This window comes from Ambystoma mexicanum, chromosome 14, assembly GCF_040938575.1.
Source record: "Ambystoma mexicanum isolate Mex_15411 chromosome 14, UKY_AmexF1_1, whole genome shotgun sequence".
In the NCBI taxonomy this organism is placed as follows: Eukaryota; Metazoa; Chordata; class Amphibia; order Caudata; family Ambystomatidae; genus Ambystoma; species Ambystoma mexicanum.
The window spans coordinates 440,646,859-440,666,237 of NC_090940.1; the positions used below are offsets into that span (position 1 = coordinate 440,646,859).

At 44.3% G+C, this 19,379-nt stretch overlaps 1 protein-coding gene across 1 annotated transcript in view; it reads right to left on the reverse strand.

Moving 5' to 3' along the window:
- Window positions 1-19,379, reverse strand: part of COQ6 (coenzyme Q6, monooxygenase) — a 158,805-nt gene that overhangs the window by 1,882 nt on the left and 137,544 nt on the right. The gene's annotated exons all lie outside the window — the stretch shown is intronic.

The window sequence follows — 19,379 nt, forward strand, 5'->3', positions numbered from 1 at the left end:
TAACCTAAAGCTACATCTTTGCATCTGTATGCAAACTCCAGCTGCCATCAATCAAAATGGCACCAGAACTAAACTACTTGTAGTAAAACACATCTAACCACAGCAGCATATCCAGATCATCATGCGGCCAACAAGTGCAGCACATCTGTACCAAAACTCAGCAGACTACTACGACCCACCTGCCCCAAATATATATGACAAAAATAACATCCTGTAATCGCCTGATGCTTGCATCTGCTTAGATTTGCATTGGCCGACATCTAGTGTTTGGTGCAGAGTATTACGCAATTTGTTTGTGAAAAAAGGACATTGACGGCACGTTTCTGTAATACTATCCCTATCCCAAAGTCTACTGTACCCATGATCCTTCACACATCAAAGTCCTCAGATTGTTATTTTTCTGACAGGAAGTTGTATGAAGTGTATAGCAACATAGTTGAATTAGATGAATTGTGTTTATATACAACAAAAAGGTACTGTGTATGGTTCCTTGTACTCCCAACAAGAGGAACATGGGTGGACGCATTGGAATCTAATCAGATACAAGCATCAGAAAGAAGATTGCATGTATGTAATGTTTGTATTCTGAGGCTTGTGGATCTGCTTCGAATCACATGCTTTGCATAGACTAGCAAGCAGTACCAGCCACAAAGGTGGTGGGTTGATAGAAGGAACTGGGACAAATAAATATTTCAATATTGCCCATCTCACCTGTGAGTCATTCCAAGCCTGTGTGTCTACACGATAATGTGTAAAAGTGTGAACTGAACTCCAAGTTGCTGTCCTCCAGTAGCACATCCACAATGAATGCTAGCCAAGCCCCTATGGCACGTGTGGAGTGTACCCTGGGTGTGAATGGTAGTGTTTTGGGCTAATTCATATTTTAAGGAGGTGGGCATGTCACGTCTGATGTGGCCACATTGGAATCATAGTTAAGTGTTCCTGGTGCATTCTGTGGATCACTCTGTTCAAGAGTGGGGTTGGAGGAAAAGAGTAGGTAAATATCACCGACCAACTGATCCACAGTATGTTCCTCTTCGGGAACCTGCGGGCGTAACCTAGGCCTTTTGCATTCTCTCTTGTGGCAAATAAATCTGTCTGGGTGCCCCCAAATATGCAGTTGTGTTTACCTGGAACATGTGATTAAAACGGTGGCCCTCTCTGGTTGATACCAGATATATCCAACAAGTCCATGTATGCCATCTGAGGAGTATGGATCTGCTTAGAATCACATGCTTGACAGACAAGCGAGCAGTATCTGGAGAAGGTGGAGGGTTGTTTTAATGTACAGAAGCAAAAAGATGTCAACACCGCTTGCCCCACCTGGGAGTCTCCTCTTGAATGTGTGTCCAAACAGTAGTGTTGTGTGAAGGTGTGAATTCTACTCCAAGTAGCGGCTTTGCAAATAGCATCTAAATGGACATTTGCAATGAAAGTTAGAGTAGCTCCTGTGCCTCAAATTGAATGTGCTCTGCATGTGAAAGGTAAGGTTTTCTTGGATAGAGAATAACACTTGGATGCATTTGACAATCCTGTTTGAAATTAGAGACAGTATCCCTTCTCTTCATGCAGCTATGGAAACAAAGAACTGATCGGTTCTCATCATTGGCTTGGTCAGGTTTAGGTAGTGCATCACAGCTCTTTTAACATCTAACGTATGGACATTTTACTCTGCTGAATTGGCTGGGTTTTGGAAGAAAGCTGGAAGTTCTATAGACTGGTTGACATGAAACTTGGAGATAAATTTGGGAGAAAAGTGTGGATTTGTCGTAAAACAACTTTGTCTTTATGAATAACCATAAACGGGTCGTGAAGTGAAAGAGCTTGTAGTTCAACGACTTCTTATTGAAATGATAGATACAAGATGGTCCTATGCATTTGTTCAAGGTGGCTACCCATGAGTTTAGTAAGTACGGCATTTTAGTCACATCTGGAAATTGGATTAGAAATAGGGGGGGGCATTATCTTTTAACCCCTTCCATAAATGCTTTAACCACATGAACTTTTCACCATAACACTTTGAGAGGTGGTGTATGCTGAAGTGCTGCTAGATGAACTCCAAGAGAATTAAAGACCAATTCTGAGTTTAAAAAGCAAATCAGATAGTGTACTATATGTGAATGTGCTTGTAGGACATGGACCTAGGCTACTTATATACTATATATGTGCAGTATGATAAAGGAGACAATTAGATTATATCCCTAGACTCTACTTCATTTTCATTTATTATGCATACTCGTCAATTTACGTTTAGTAGGTTTCAAAAACAAGCATTAGCATAGTATTGAACTTATCTCGAAGTACACATTGAAATGTGTTCCTGTTTCTTTTCTCTTTTTTTCCTGTTTCTTCACCTTTAGGCATTTAGCATTGTTCACTATACACTGGGGAATACACATGTGGGTTTTTCAATTGAGAATTAGCTATAGCTAACTTTGCAATAGGCTATACTGATTGGGTTATGCTTATGATCTTGATTGACTTCTATTTTTTCGTTGTTTATTTTGTCTTATTAAATGCAATGTAAATTTATTGAACAATGAAATTAAAGTTCACGTTTTGAATAAATGTTGCTTCTCTGAAAATGAATTAGTTTGTGTGGAAATGCTGTCTTAAATAGGAATGTAGACCTGCTTCAACTATTTTGACCATAAGTGATAGATCTACCTCAGTCTTCATGCCAGGGGCCCCTTTTGTAGTCTATATATGAAGGTGAACAGTCAATGGGGATGATGCTGTGTACTTTGGACCAGATGACAAAGCGTTTCCACTTGTTTAAGTGTCTTATGTTGGGTTTACGTGCCTCCTTCAAGATGTCCATACATCTTTGTGGCAGGTTTAAAATGCCCAAATTCCGACTTCAGTAGCCAAGCTGTCAAGTTCAGTGCTTTTCTTTTATTCACATTTTTTTTCCAACACTTTATTATTTTTCATATAAACAATAATAGTAAAAGCAACAATGCTTCACAATCAGCATAAAGAATGAATTTTACAAAAAGACAAGAGCATCATAAATAATGCAAATCAAACAGAAAACCAACCGTAGTGAAACATAACCAGCAAGATAACCACAACCACACAAGACAGCACAAAAAAAAGGGAACCCCACCCTTTTCACTACGACTACCATAACCGTCAAAACAAGTCCACCTTCCCATCAATCATATAGAGACCCCATAATTTCAAATAATCCTCAAATAAAAATACCATGTTGATACAGCATTTCTCATGGCGTAGTACATATATCTGAATGCCCCTACATATCCTCTTCTTCCCGTCTTCCAACTTGCACCTATCCCACCTGGTTCCCTCTATGGTCAAGTAGCGTGTTTGAGGAGATGGATGGAGTGTTGTCCCTTGATGCTGGGACAGCATGTTGTAAGGGCACGGTAGTTTGACTGGGGTGCAAAGAGACATTTTAAGTAGGTTTGAGAACCATTGGTGACAAGTCCACATTGGTGCCATCAGGATAAGTGACTTGTTCCTGATGCATCTGGTGAATCATCTAGTTGAGGTGAGGGGTTGGGGCGGAGGGCAATTCATCCACAGTGTCAGGCCAATCCTGCGGCAGTCTCTACCTCTCCTGTCCCCTCCCAGGCCCTCTGCAAGGCCTTGGCTTCTCATTTCATCTCAAATTCAGGACATCCTGTCCTCTCTCTTCCTCTCCCCCTCCTCCGTCCACCCAATGTCCTTCCTTCCTTCGTTCCTTCCTTCCTTCCTTGCCTTCTCTGCCTTGCCCCTGTTCTCATCAGACAAGGTTTCTAGATAGACAAGTCAATATATGAAAGTCTTGTCAAAACAGATTCACCCCTGTTCCTCCAAAACCACCAAGGACCACATTGACACCCTGGCTCCTGCTCTGGCTGATTTCTGTAATCACTCTTTCGTTACTGGAGTCTTCCCCTCCCCCCTGAAGCACTCCCATGTGCACCCCCTTCTTATGAAACCCTCTGCTGTCCCTTCCTGCCCAGCTAACTATCATCCAATCTCCATCACTCCCTCCCTGGGCAAACTCCTGGAAAAGCTGGCCATCTCCCAGTTTAATCTTCACACTGAATCTGTTGGTTGTCTCCGTGACCATCAGTCTGGCTTCAGAACTGCCAGAAGCACGGAAACTGCTCTCCTGAACATATGTGAAGACCTGCTCTCCAACCTCGATTCCAACAACCTGTGTACTCATCTTATTTGATCTCTCCTCTGCCTTTGACACAGTCAACCATGCCATTCTGCTCAACAGTCTCCATGATCAACTACAAAACAGCCATTATCCAAGCAAAGAAAAATAATTACAATGACCGTATAGCAAAAGCTAATTCAGATACGAAGGAATTATTCAATATACTAAAAGAACTTGTCTCCTGCCCCCATACCTGACACATGCATCAAAGACACCCAATGGTGCACTAATATTCAAAATGCACTCCAAAACAAAAATCACAATGTTACTAGAGAAAATCAACGCGAAAGAAACCTCAACACCTTGCCTCCTAAACTGCCCACCCCACTGTTGGCAACATTGCCGCAATTCAACTTTCAACCTATCTCCAGTAAAGAAGTTGAACAGATCATACTTAAACCATCGAATTCTAAGAGCGATATCTGCCCAGCTACCTTAATCAAAGAAGCAGCCTCTGTGCTCTCCCCGTTCATAACGAAGTTTATCAATGCCTAATTTTCTATGAGCTCTGTACCTACGAGCCTAAAAGATGCATGGGTACTCCCACTACTAAAAAAGCCTACGCTGGACCCAAACAACCCTTCTAACTACCGGCCGATCACCACAGTCCCTTTTCTGCTGAAAATACTGGATCGTGCCGCCTATCTCCAAATCCAGCATTACCTGGAATTTAAAAATTTACTAGGCCTAAAATAATCTGGATTTAGACCCAAACATGTGACAGACAGCACTTGTCGATCTCAAGAATCAAATTCAGGCTTTAAAAGACAAAGGTAAATCTGCCTTGCTATTACTACTTGACTTATCTGCTGCATTTGATCTAGTCAACCATGACATATTATGCAAGCATTTGTCATCTGCTGCACACTTCTCTGACCAAGCCAACGTGTGGATTAGATCATTCCACAATACATCCATGCACGTCTTTGCTCCATCAGTCTCAGCCGTACCATCACCGGTATCCTGTGGAGTCCCCCAAGGATCATGTGCATCACCAACACTCTAACGTTTTTACCAAGCCTTTATTCGATATCTTGGACCATCTGGGTGTCTCGTATACAAACTATGCTGATGACACCCAGATCCTTATCCCCATCACTGGGGACTACATAGCAGACAGCAAAACTTTGAATAATATCTACAGTACAATACAAATCTGGATGGCTAACCATGGATTATGTCTAAATGACAACAAAACTGAACTCCTACTTGGATCCCCCATCAAACTGAGCAAACTAAACTCCGCCTTTTATCATCTATGGTAACACCATTAATGTAGCATTTTGGGTTTACAAATTGACGCTGCACTATCCTTTAACAAACTAATGCGCTTGCATCAGCTACAGCTTATACCTGTAAGCTGATTACAGCCTGTCGCCCGTACCTATCCACAAACAACTGTATCAGTCGCAAGAGCATTAGTGCTATCCAAATTAGACTACTGTAACACGCTTTACCTAGGCACCTCTCAACAAAACTTAAATAAAATGCAAGTAATGCAGAACAATGCAGTTAGATCAGCATGCAATATCCCAAGGAAACAGCACATCTCTACTATTAGACAAAAACTTCAATGGCTAAACATCAAAGAATTGACCTTAAAGTTCTATCACTAACACATAAGTCCCTACACAATCAAGCGCCATCTTACCTTTGCGATACCTTTACCAGGCATACTTCAGCCAGACCTATCAGAACAGCCCAAACTCACTGCGTAAATATACCCAGAGTCAATCAACAAAGTGCAGGTGGAGTTAGCTTCCCTGTTCTTGCTGCAAAAAAATGGAACACACTCCCCCCTCACCACCAGATCTGAGCCTCCTTTCATGATCTTCAGGAATAAGGTTAAATCAGGCCTCTGGAACCAAAATCACATCTAGCTATCCTACTGTTCTCTTGGAGTCTGTATTTGCACCTGTATATATGTAACTGCTTTACGTTATAATTTTTGCCTCTGGCCATATGATACTGTAAATTGTGACTATCCTTTATGTACAATGTCAATGTATGCATAACATGTATGATATGCGCTCAGCTGGCCTGGCTGACCTCCTTCCTCTCCGATCGACGCCCCCAGGTCTAACTTGGATCCTTCCTCTCCTCTATCTCTACCTGTGGTGTTCCCCAGGGGTCTAAGCTCTCTCCCTGGCTGTTCAACCAAATGCCTGCCATTTCTTGCCCACTGCATTGCCGCTCTCTGCCCCAACTTTCAGTGCTATGCGGATGACAACTGATATTTAGGCTCCCTTCTGCCACCTCTTCTTCTGATCTCTGAATGTCCGCCATCCAGAAGTGGTGTGCCGCCAATGATCTCCGCCTTAATGCCATTAAGACTTAGATTCTCCTCAGCACACCTGCTCCCTCCTTTGCTGTCACTCTGGCCGGCCACTCTTGGCCCTCTTCCTGCTCCCACCTGTGAGGCTAAAATCTTCAACTCCACACTTTCCTTCTCTCCTCACATCTCTGATGTCTCTAAGAAGTCACACTACCAGCTGCACCTCCTCAGAGGTATTCTTCCCTTCCTCTCCTTCCCCCAAAAGCTCACTGTCTCCAGAGCTCTGGTCCTCTCTAGGCTGGACTACTGCAACAGCCTCTTTCTAAATCTGCCTGCCTCTACTCTCTGCAACTTATCCAAAACAGGACTGCAAGACTTGTCCTTGGCCTCAAGCCACGGATCCTATCCCTCCAGGACTGAAATCTCTGCACTGGCTCCCAGTGGCGGAAAGGATTAATTTCAAAACCCTCTGCATTCTCCACAAGGCCTTCTGGGGCCTGGGACCTCAATACCTTCAACTCTCTCTTCCTAAATATCTTACTTCTCGAGCTCTACGCTCATCCGCCTCCAACTCCCTCAGGGTTAGACGCTTCTCCAAGCAGCGTGTTGGTGGTAGATCTCTTTCTTCTGCTGGGGCCTGCCTCTCCGAAACTTGGAGAACCATCTCCTGTACCGGAAGCACCTCAAGACCTTCCTCTTTGCTTCTGCTTTCTCTCCTCCTCCCCCCTGCTGATCTCCTGGCTGAATCTGAACTTTCACTGGTTACCTGGCTACCCTCTGATCTCGGGCCCAGGTCCCCTCCCCGCCAGTTGCACACCTGCACTGGCCCCCTGGCGCCCCTGGCACTCAGGGACTGTTTCTGTATCCCTACAGCCCCTACTAGCACTAGCCACCTGATGTCTGCACTTAACCTTGCACTGGCCACACTTTTATTTATGGTTTGATTTACTGTTTAAGTTATTGTCTTATTTTACTATTTATCTTATGTACTGTACTGCTCCCTCCCCTTTCCCCCCTGTACTTGTCCCCTTCCCTCCTCCCCTGCACTTGCGCGATCTCAATGTCACCTGGCCTAGTAGGATCGTTGTCTCGGTCTTCCGTCTGTTCCCCCCCCCCTTGCCTCATTGCACCTTGAAACACTTGTGTATAGGCATGTTATAAATGCCATCTCATCATGTCACAGTCCTCTCAGACCCAGTCTGGGGATACCTGAATGCGTAATCTGGGCATTGTGTGTTATCTTGCGTTGCAAACAGATCTATGGTCTGGTTAACCGCATTTTGCAAAGATGTCTAGGATGTCCAAGTGCAACTGCCATTTGTGCTCGGACGGAAGTTGAGCCTCTCTGCTTAGATCTGCCCGATAGTTGTGTTCCACTGGAACATGTTGTGACAGGAGAAATATGTTGCGTTTGAGCTCCCAAAACCAGATGTTCAGTTCTAGTTTGGAGAGTGTGTCCCCCACCTTGTTTGTTGATGTAGTACATTGCTGTTGTGCTGTCTGAGGACTAGCACGGTTTTGTTTGCTAGCTGGTGTTGAAATGCATGCATATCTTTGAACATGATAATAGTTCTAGAAGGCTGATATGCTTGTTTGACATTGACTGTGTCCACAGCCTGTGTGTGGTATGATGGAGAAAAGCAGCATCGCACCCCGATAGTGATGCGCCCGTTAGTGTGGCTTCTACTGCAGGACTTTTCTATTTAAAAGGTTCTCCTTTGTCCACCACTGCAGAGATTGCACAAGGGACTGAGAAGCCACCACTAGATCGTCCCATAGACCGATTGCTAGCAACCATTGTTTTGCTAGACACTCTTGCATAGGACGCAAGCGAAGGCGAGTGTGTGGTACCAGGTAAATGCATTAAGCCATCATCCCGAAAAGGCACATTGCCTTTTCTACGGTTATCTGACGACCGGCTAAATACTGTGGTATCTGAAATAGCATGTTTTGTACCCTCTCGTTGGAGGAGAAGACTAAGGAGTCTTCTCTCCGAATTAGAGCTCCAATAAACTGTTTTACTTGACTTGGAACGAGAGTGAATTACATTATTTGAATAAATGGTTGTTTACCAATTTTAAATATGGTAATGATCCCAATCCATCTCTTAATAAGAAAGTTGTGTAGGTTTCCCCGCTGATCTCAGAATTGGTAGCCAATTCTGTAAACTGGTGTTAGGCACAATTGTATGCAGTACCCTTTGGGTGCACTACAACAACCCTGAGCTCCTGGCAATAGAAACCCAACCTTTGGTATAAGTCTGCACTACACAGGTTGGTAGCATGTGGAGCAGCCAGGCTTATCTCAAGAGGGGTCAATGTGAGCTGTAGGGGAGATGCACAGATTCACAGTGACAAGTATTCAAATAAACTCTTACACAAAAGGTTTCTTGATAAAACAATTATTAATGTATCACTCAGAGTAAGCCTTAAGAAGGGAGCAATATAAAACACCACACAAATATATTTTAAACCACAAAGCTCTTAGGTTTCTAAATCAGTAAGTACCCTTTTGGGATGGCCCACAGACACAACCTACACCCTAAGGTGACTTCAATAGCTAGGGTGCTGGGGACATTAATCGGTCACTGTTGCATTTAGAAGAACTTAGGAATTAGGTTAAAGGGAAAAGGTTATTAGAACATACAAGAGATCAGAAATCTTCTCAACCAGGCAAATAATTTTGGATCCCCCCCAACAAGAGGTATTCAGTGGAACAGGCTAAGCTAAAGTCAATGGGCAAAAGTGTATATGAGCTGAAGCACTTCTTTGCAGGTAAATAAGGAAATTCTCTGCACAATGTTTGGAGTAGTCTTTGAAGAAAAAGAAGAATCAATGTAGGGCAACAAGCTGTTAGACCTGTGAGTAGTAGAAGATGCAAGCAACTCTACAGCAAGAGGTAAGTTCTCAGACTTTACAGTACCTTTGGATTGAAGAAAAAGTGCAGCAGATGACTTCTGTTCCTGTAAAGCTCTGCAGATCGCACTGTTCCTGGGCCTCAGTCGTGGGGACGAGAGGGAGGACTTTTGGGGACTCCTGCACTGCAATGGGACAGTTACCGCAACTGGCAAACTTCAAACTGGACCTACTCACCATCACAGAGACTTGGCTCCACGAGGTGGCAGGTCCTACTCTGATGTTCGCTGTACCTGACAGTTACCATTTACTCAGAGTAGATAGGGCAAAAGCTAAAGGTGGTGGCCTAACCATCATCTCTAAAAATACCCTACGCATCAGACTTGCCAACTCGCCTCCCTGCTCGTCCTGTGAAATACTCACAGCCAAATTGCTGCTTTCCAATAACTGCACGCTGACCATCCACCTGATTTATAGGCCCCCAGGACCATTAGGAACCTTCGAAGAGGACCTCACCAGCCTCATAGCGAATACGCAAAATCCCTCCCAAACCTTACTGATGGGCGACTTTAACATCGGCTTTAATGACCCAGACAATAAGCATGCCCACTCAATAACAGCCTTACTCAACGCCCACGGGTTTACCCAAAAAGTCCTCTCACCTAGCCACATCAAGGGCAGAACCCTCGACTGGGTATCTTAACTTAATTGTAACATTACCATTACCGGCATTGTCCCTCAACCCTGGACAGACCACTACTTAATCAACTTCACCGCCTCACTTGATCTCCTCACCCCCAAAACTATCAGCATGATACCCCCCTACCTACTAGAAGTAAAAAAGATCTCTCTGCTGAAAAACGTATCCCACTCCTCCTCCCCGCCATTAATGGCCTGGAGAAGAACAATGATCCAGACACCCCAGTCGACACCTTCAACCATGCCATGACCAAGGCACTAGACACCATTGCCCCTACTAAACTGCGTAAAAGTAAACAGGAAGCGCACTTGAATGCCTGGTTCACCCCCCAACGTAATGAACTAAGAAAACAGAAAAGAAAATGACAAGCCATCTGGCGCAACTCGCCCACCGACAACAATAAAGCTAAATTAGCCCAACTATCCAAACACTATAAGAAAGAAATTATCAACACAATAAAAAACGTATTTGATGACAGAATCACAAAGGCCCAATCAAATACAAAGGAACTCTTCTCCATCCTCCGTGAAATGCAATCTCCAATACAACCAGCTGACACTGTCCCAAAGGACAAGATATGGTGTACTAATATACAGAACGCCTTATGAAATAAAATCTCCTCCCTCAAACTCAAAATAACAACAACAAAAAAAAAAGACTCCCTGCCAATCGCTGACCAACTATTGCCACTGCCCTCTGAGAACAATACTATTCCACCATTTAGCTTTAAAACGATCTCAATCATCGATACCGAAAAAGGTTATTCTCTCCTTGTAACCCTCCAACTGCAAGGGTGACAGTTGCCCAGCGCAAATAATAAAGGATGCGGCCAGAGACTTAGCCCCTTTCATCTCAAAGCTAATCAACTCCTCCTTTAAATCAAACACGGTACCTACCAACCTGAAAGAATCCTGGGTCCTCCCCTTACTGAAAAAACAAACTCTTGACCCTTCAATACCCACTAACTTTAGACCCATCACCACTGTACCCTTCTTACTCAAAATTATTGACAGAGTAGCCTACTTACAAATTCAAGACTACCTAGAAACTAATCATCTGCTAGGCTCACGACAATCAGGATTCCGCCCTCTCCATGACACCGAAACAGCCCTGCTAGACCTTAAGACTAAAATTGAGGAGTTCAAGGACAAAGACAAAACCGCCTTGCTACTACTGCTGGACTTGTCAGCAGCCTTTGACCTGGTGGACCACGCAGTTTAATGCAGCCACCTAAGACTCGCTGCCAACTTCACAGGAGAAGCCATTGCTTGGGTTCAATCCTTCTTAGCCAACCGGACTATGAGAGTTTTCTCTACCTCCTCTTGTGCCGATCCCACCCAAATAACTTGTGGAGTCCCACAGGGATCCTGCGTTTCACCCACTATGTATAACATCTTCACCAAGCCACTATTTGACAAGTTGGACAGACTGGGTGTCACCTACACTAATTATGCAGATGACACCCAGATCCTCATACCCCTTTCGGGCAACTATGAAGAGGACCTGGCTCTGGTGAATAAAATATACATCCTCATTCAGGCATGGATGGCGACCCACAGCTTCTGCCTGAACGACAAAACCGAGATCCTACTCCTCGGATCTGACTAACTTAAAAAAAACTAACCCCAAACTACACATCTTTTAACATTGACAATAATATCATTAAGGTTATGTCGGAGGTAAAAAAACTCTAGGATTTTACCTGACTCCTCTCTTAACCTAAAAAAGCAAGTTAGCTTTCTCTCCTCCACCACCGCCTACACCTGTAAATTAATCCGAGTTGCCAGACCATTCCTGTCCAATGCCAGTTGCATTACCTTGGCTAATGCTCTTATCATGTCCAGACTAGACTACTGCAACGCCCTGTACTCAGGAGCCAACAAGTATGTTACTGACAAACTCCAAAGATTGCAAAATAACGCTCTACGAGCAGCTTTGAACATCCCTCACAGAGAGCACATCTCTAAATTCAGGCCCATTGGCTAAAAATAAAGGACAGAATCCTCCTCAAAACTATATCCCTCACTTCTAAATGTCTCAACACTCTAGCACCTCCCTACCTATCGGAAAAACTCACCTCCCGACCCCTGAGATCTGCCAATACCTTCCTGCTTGACATCCCCAGATTCAAAATTACCACGGCTGGAGGAACTAGTTTCCTAGTTAAAGCTGCTCAAGCATGGAACACACTCCCTATTGACCTTAGACGCCCCTTACCATACGCTAGATTCAGGATCAATGCTCTCAAATGGCTTCGCTCCAACGACCTATAACCTCTTCACTCCCTGACAACCATTGTCAAAGCACCTGTGATTTACTTATCGACTTACTCATAGTTGTAACCATAGGCTCTCACTAAGTCACGTCATGCTAGTCTGACTTTTATCCGGTACACCCCCCAATGCTCCATGAATAGCAAATGACTACCCTACCTCACTCACTGTATCCACATTATAGCAAATGACTGTACTGTATCATGTATTGTACTCCACATTGTAATTACATGTATGTACTAAATTGTGACAGGCACTGTAACTAAGCTTTGGAATTCTTGTACTGCTGCGCCCAGCTGCCCAAGGGCTTGGTGCGCATTATCAAATCAATAAACAAACAAACGTGGCACTTCAGTGTTTCAGCTCCTTGCGACCACCGCAAATAGCAACACAGCGGTTCCTGGCTGTCGAGATGGGCTTTCCTTGCTTGTGGGGTCCCGCACTCTGTTGCGGGGGCTCAGGCTCGGTCAGTCCTGCTTATGGGAGTCCGGAGGATCTTCCTGGAGCTCTTGGCCAGCTTAAAAGCAAAGCACAGTAACTGGTGTTCCTCTCCCTGGCTATTCGGTTTCCAGCAGCAACTCTGGAAATTCAACCAGCTACGAGAGGATGTCCAGGTGGTTTACTTTGGAGTTGATTGGTCCCACCAACTCAAAGGGAGAAGTCGTCCTGGCAGGAGCTTCTCTGTTGATACGAAAGTGGAGTTTCAGCACAGCAGCAGGGCTTCACCGGACAAACCAACGGTCCAGGAGTTGCAGCAGGCGGCGTCTTCAAGTTTCTTCGGATTCCTTCATCCAGTGGTCGACTCTGCCTTCCAAGCCAAAAAGCCTTGCCTTTTATGCAGCTTGCTCCCATTCATTCCAGCCTACCCGTCAGTCACCCAGCTGGGTGGCTGTCCTTACCGGACAGCAAGCCGGCCAATCACCACAGAGTACATTTGGGTCTCCTAGGAAACCTAGCACATCCCTCACTTACTGCCCACCCCCTGCCCCCCCCCCCAGACACCCTGGAGCCAGAGGCAGGTTTCACTTGTGAAGCTCGCCAAAGATAAGACTAACAAAGGGACCAAACCTGGTTTGGCACACAGAGTAAATCTCAAGAAGGACCTTTCCAAAAAGAAATGGCAAAAAAATAAAACTGGGGCCATTTTGACAAAAATGGCACCCATGGGTGTTTTACTGTGGCTGTGAACGCAGCCCACGGTAAAATCCCATAATGTTAGTAAAAGGTAAACCACTGCCACCAGCCATTCAGTGAGGAAAGGGTAACATAACAATGTTACATGAGAAGCTAGAGAAAAGGGATACTAAGTAACCCCTCCAGCACCCTATTGTAAGATAGTGTGTGCTGGGTCTAGAAAGTTACAAATGTAAGTAAAGTCAATTTCACTTTACTGCTCTGGGAAACAGTAGTTTATCCCAGAGAAGGTATTGAAACCTTGGGGAAATCTGAAAGACGTCCCTGTGTCACTGCACTGAAGGTGCTGTGTGAGACAATGTAAAAGATGCTTATGGAGTTCGGCAGACACCACAACCAAAAGAAACACAGAGTACAAAATCACATTAAAATACCTGAGAGTGGGAAAAAGGGTCTCTCCAGGTTAAAAAAAAATTAAAATAAAAAAAGAAAATCACTGGGGGGGTCTTTAAGGTAGAGGGAATTGGCAAATTTCTGAGGATTCTCCCCAACAACTGGTCTGCGGAATGTGGGGAGAGGGGAAAAAGGGTTTGCTTCGCCCCAACTAGGGTGCACCGCTGCGGCACCAACAAAACTTTATTTTGAATAACAAAAAAACAAAAATACCTTACAATCACCATCAAAAAATGTAAGAAATTGCGAGAACCAACACAAATGTTGGCAAGCCATGCTGAGCTGCAGTTTGACAAAGCGGTTTACTGACCCAGGGTCGCATGTACCCTTGGCTGCCTGAGAAAGTTGAAGTGTGTTTAGTAAGCACAAACATGCTGTATCTGGGCTAGATATGGTTTGTGTGCAACGTGCCAAAGAGTGTTTAAACTACGGTAAAGGCTTTGTAACTACTAGGGCCACATGACAAGGCACTGTACGATTTACAGTGAGACACGTGTTAAAGTAACTTAGCCGACCCCTTCCCTTAGCCCCCTGCCCCCCACCCCGAGAATCCAAGATTATAGCCAACTACATGCATCCAAAGGAGTTGACATAAATAGAGACCAATGTAGCAAGTTCTAACTATACAGGAATCTTCAGCCTACTTGGCATACATTATGAAACCGAGATTGAAACCATTTATTCTTTTACACCTCCTAGCCTTTGGACTAAAAATAGCATTTTAGCTTATCCTGTTGTGAGGCCAGGTTTCTCCAGCTATGTAGCACATCTACACATCTGTAATCCATTTATCACAATTTCTATTTTGTGGACTTACAGAAGTTCACGAAGTGCATCTGTCAGAACGGAACAATAGACTGATAATGAGAGGGTGAGGTATTCAAGCAACTGTTTCTGAAAGTTCAAAATTTTCTTTACTGTGATATTTCAAGCTGCACAAGTTTTGTAGGGCAAAGTTAACTGGAGATTAATTTATAACGAGAGTGAAAAGCATCCTGTCAAGACCTGGAATTCAGTGGCACCGTCTAGCCATCTAGCTACTTCAGGAGTAAGGAAGGCAAGCAGGCCAGCAACACTACATCCAATACTTCACTGTTCAAAACTCAAATGCAAGTTAGGCTGGGGGTGGAGGCAGATACAATTCAATTTCTGCCCCTGCTCAGAGAAATCTGGACCAATTTTGCAGGACCAGTGAAGCTTCATCAAGATGGTAGGGGATAACTAAGGGGGTGCTGCACCTAATGCAAGACATGCTGAGCAGCAACAGCAGATAGAAGTTCTACGAGGCATGAGCAGTGCAGGAAACTCTGAAACAGGGGGGATTCATACTTAAAAAGCAAATTCCAAAAATTCCAGATAGCACCCAGAAGGGGGATGCCTCATGCCATCAGCACATTGGGTGCTTTGTTTGGATGGAAATTGTACAAACGGCTTAGAAATGGGCCTGTGCCCGAAGCTGGCGATAGTGGTAAACCTAAAAGATAGACTTAAGGCACCATATGTGTCAGCACAAAGCTACACCCTAGATCAGGCAGAGAAACTAGAAATTAGGAGTCTGACCTGGTGCTCGAAATAAAATAGAGGCCTAATCCACTGATAAGTGACCATCTCGGAATGGCTCAACATCTAGCATAAATGGGAGCAGAGGCATTCAATTGTTTTTAAAATAAAGCACCATCTTCTGCAAGGCCCTTGGCACCCACTGTCATATTAGTTAAGGTTTCACACATCTGAATAAATGACTACAGAGCATCACGTTGATCTGCATTTATTTGTTGCTGCATATCAAGAATACTTGGACTTAACCCTCTGCCAGAGTGCAGAAAAGAGCTTAGCTGAGACTCAGAGCTGAGAAAGGCCGAGAGTGGTTAAAGTTTAGAGGTTTCTCAAAATAAGTGTGCTTTGAGCGATCTCATAATGCTCATATTGAAGATAAGCGACTCCCAACAATGCAAAGGGAGTTGTATAGGCTGGCGGGTACCATTTGGAAGATGTTAAGTTTAAACAGATTTTGTATGCATGACCACTATTTAAAGAATGGTCTCCATGCACAACCTCTTATAGTAAAACGTCTGAGCCATTATGAGCAGGTGAAGGTGTGGTCGGGGTCAGAAGTTAAGTGGGCTTTTTTTGTATTCAGATATTTTTGTAAGTTTTCATACAATAATGATCAACAATCGTGCACTGTGTATATAGTTCAAATACAACAACCCAGATGAAACATTTTGTTGATCGGGTAGAAGACCCCAAATAATAAAACCCTCCTTCACCACCCCCCTTCCCCCACCCATAACTCATTCCACAGGAGTCTGAAGTCAAGAGAAAATTACAGGAGGAGAAGAGCAAAATCAACCATACATCTGCAGCAAATCCGATTTGGCCTTTCTTTTCGTTAGTCGTTTTCTTTCAAGTAGCATCACTAAGCACAGTTCAACAGGCTAAGGGCTCTCAGCCTAGTTGAACAAATGTAGTATAAATATTTTCTCATGTAGCTGAGAAAACATTCCCATCTTGGAAAGACTTACTTGAGATCGCCATGGGATTAGGCTGTCATTTTCCCACAAATTAGCAAATTCCAAAGTTTCGACAGTCATTCCTAAATAGATGGAATGTGTTGAGATTTCCAGAAGGATGCTAGAGAGTTTACCGAATCAAATATAGTATCTGCAAAATCATTTTAATATCAGTACATTTTTCAGGTGAGAGATGATCCGCTTTGAGACCTAGGAGGCCGGATTCTGTTATCTAAGGCAAGGTTACATCAGTTGCATTTTCAATTGGTTTAACCAATAACTCTTCAGCTTAGGGCAGCGTCGACATTTGTGGAAATAAGTACTCGCCACCCGCCCCCACATAGACCAGATTCCACTTTGCAAATATGTCACATTCTATTTGGAGTTCAATACCATCTAGATTAAGGTTTGTAAGCAGCCTCACCATATTGCAAACTAGAGGAAGCTGTTTTTGGTATTTTTCCATATCTTGTAACTGGCCTCTTCCTATTAGGAACATTGTTCTTGGTGCCATGCTCCCATGTAACTGGGCAGGGAGTTTGCACTAGCTGTGCATAAGCAAGAAGTACATTACAGTCCCGTTCTAGTTTTTCTTTTGAAAATATTTTTTTCAAATTTAGTAAGGGGCCTAGTAGCAGCTTCCCAATTACTCTTAAATACTGCCCAAATGCCTTAGTTGAGTGTATCTAAAGTTTCCTTCTCCTGTACCCTAAAAAGAGGTGTTTCAAGTCCGCAAATGGCTTAATCAGACTTTCTTGGAATGTATGTGAGGAATTCACAGCCCCAAATCTTTCCAAAGGAGCCTCCTTTGTATGTCTGGATGAAGTTGGGGTTGTGATGGAAGGGCATGGCAAGCTGTTAGGACTGATTTTCTATACTCTGGCCTGGTGGACAGATGTATAGAAGGCCAACCTAGTATTGTGATAGGGACAACTCTGGGCGCTGTAGCCAAACCAGTTCAAGGTAGCAAGGCGAATGGTCTAGGCTAAGTCACAAGAGGTGGTGAGCTTAAAAAGGGGTCCACAATGAGCACAGACAGTGAAATAGTCAAGGAACACACTTCGACAATCATGTATAAATGATAAGTTACTCACTGTAGTGACTAATGTACTCCTAGTCGATAGTCCCCTTTACTTCATACTGTATTTTTCTTTACTTATGGCCATATAACAGTGAAAAATGACTGCCAACAAGTAATACCATCATACAACACTAATACTAGATACATGTACACTATCACTGGAAAAGGGCAAAATACATATCAAACCCCTGAAAAGGAAGGTACAAATTAGTACAAGCACTACAGGTCCACAGAGTTACAATGCTAGCTGCAGACATCTATCCCTAAAATGTATGGGGCCTTGTGCCCAAAAGTTCAGCTAAGTTCCACACAGTTTTGTGAAGCTGGTAAAAAATGAATTTAGGGTCTCTGGGGTACAATAAACAGTTCCAAGTGTTAGGGGGAAAGTTAATCTAACTAACAAACGTGTACCCAACTTTCAGAGTGCTTGTGTGAACAAGCAATGGCGAAGCCAAACTATTACAAAAGCTATTCAAGTTATCAAAACTTTAACGAGTTAGGGGTTCAGGCAACTTTGGCTACAACTCAACCCCCATACCCAGATTATTTGTAGAACTTGGCAGGTCTGCTGAACAGAGTCTGAGCTTGCTTTTACCACTATCAGCCTCAGCCCTCGATCCCCACGGGTTGCAGGTTTGAGCACTTCTCCGGTTGGTGACTAATGCTGGTGCAAGGTTTTCCAGTTGAAAAGAGCAAAAGAACTCGATGCAGGGCCCCTCCCAGGACAGGACTGGACGCAGGTATGCTTCCCGTCTCGGGTCCCCTTGATTCTAGAACCACGAAATTCGGCAGAGGTATGTTTTATTGCACAAGCAGAGAATCCCCCCGCAGGTTCCAAGCCTCAACTCGGAATGGCGATGTCTGCAGTACAGTAACCCAAACTCTGAGCTGGTCAGATACTGGGCAGTCCAGGGGCACTTCTGAAGGCTCTTCTTCACAGGACTCCAAACTGACATCAAGAATGAATGTTCTCTCGACGGCAAGGGTCGCAGCTCCTTTGCAGGACTGCTGAAAATCTTCCACAAGACAGGACTATCAGGCCAGCATCAGCAGTTGGTTGCCAGGCCTTCTTACAACACTTCTCCGGTCTCCTCGCAGGTCTTGCAGCTGGACAGGATTCTTGGTTTCTTCCAGGATCTCTCTACAGTGGGTGCAGGGGTCCTCCTCTTATCCCGAAAGCCAGGTAAGAGCTGAAACTCCCACGAGACACAGAGACAGACACACACATACACCATCCCTCCCACCCCCACCAACAGTGGTCCTATCGGGACCGCTTGTAGCAAAACCCATGAATACCACTCGGACACACTTAAACCAGTTTGTGGTTTGGGACCAGACAGTCCCAACCCACTTACTGGCAGCAAACACTCATGGCCCTCCAGTAGTCTGCCAAAAGCCTCTGCTTTCCAAGGCCCTGGAAGTCCATATAAGCATTTTTGTGGCCTGTGATTTAAGACAAGAAGGCCAAAGGACAAGCTAAAAACATGTGGCACGTCTATGTTTTGACATTAGCCACAGTATATAGCCAAATGCGGTAAGCAGAAAACAAAATACACCCAAAAAAAAGCAAAAAATAACTGCTGCCACTAGCTTGTCCTTTTAGCACATCTAGAGTAACCAAAAATTCTCTGGGCCTCATTAGGACCCAGGCGGTAAGGGGTTTACGGCGGCGTAAACAGCGCCGTCCCTTACCGCCTGATTCCGAGGTCCCTTAGCGCCATGGAGGATTTAACACCTGCTTTTAGCAGGTGTTAAAATCCATGGCGCTAAGGGACCTTGTTGTTAATTACGCCACCGTAATTTACGGTGGCGTAATTAACGCCTTCCCCACTCCCATTATGCCCTGTGGGGCAAAAATGGGAATGGGGAAAGGTAAATGGGGACTTACCGCCCCGCCAACCTCGGAATGGGGCGGTAA